General features: G+C 29.7%; 1 non-coding gene across 1 annotated transcript; it reads right to left on the reverse strand.

Annotated features, from left to right (window-relative positions):
* Positions 1 to 46: 46 nt before the first annotated feature.
* Positions 47 to 117, reverse strand: NFIA_110990. Its single transcript has one exon. It is a non-coding gene; the product is annotated as a tRNA-His (tRNA).
* Between the last annotated feature and the right edge of the window lie 438 nt (positions 118 to 555).

Consider the following 555-nt stretch of genomic DNA (forward strand, 5'->3'; position numbering starts at 1 on the left):
ATTTGAATTTATGTGAATAACTTGACCTTATGATCAAGTTATTTAGGGAGGGTACCTAGAATCGAACTAGGATATACTATGCCACATACAGCTGTTCTACCATTGAACTACACCCACCTTCATATATTTTCATATATGAATATAAAAATTTTTTTATTATAATAAGTTTATACAAAATATCTATTTACCTATTTTATTAGCTACATTATCAATAATTTTGATATATTTCTCATAAGTTGTAAAATCGATATTACCCCAAGCCTTTTTACACATAGAACTAGCCATCGGAAGATTTCCCTTAACACGTCCTGACTCTACTAATGCTTTTCTTCTTTCCATATACTCAAAAACAGCAGCAAAACCTTGATCATCTCCAGAATATTTATAACTTCCAAATGGCCGCTTATTCCATGTACAATAATAAATATCTGTAAGTTTTCCTCATTCTAAATCAGGATTATTTACTTTATGTTTTTTATATTCAGAGTATAAACTAGGAAAAGTATCTTCTACTTGTTTCCTGGTACCTATAGGGTGGAAACTAATTTCATCTCT

This window comes from Aspergillus fischeri, genomic scaffold, assembly GCF_000149645.3.
Source record: "Aspergillus fischeri NRRL 181 1099437636313 genomic scaffold, whole genome shotgun sequence".
NCBI classification, from domain to species: domain Eukaryota; kingdom Fungi; phylum Ascomycota; class Eurotiomycetes; order Eurotiales; family Aspergillaceae; genus Aspergillus; species Aspergillus fischeri.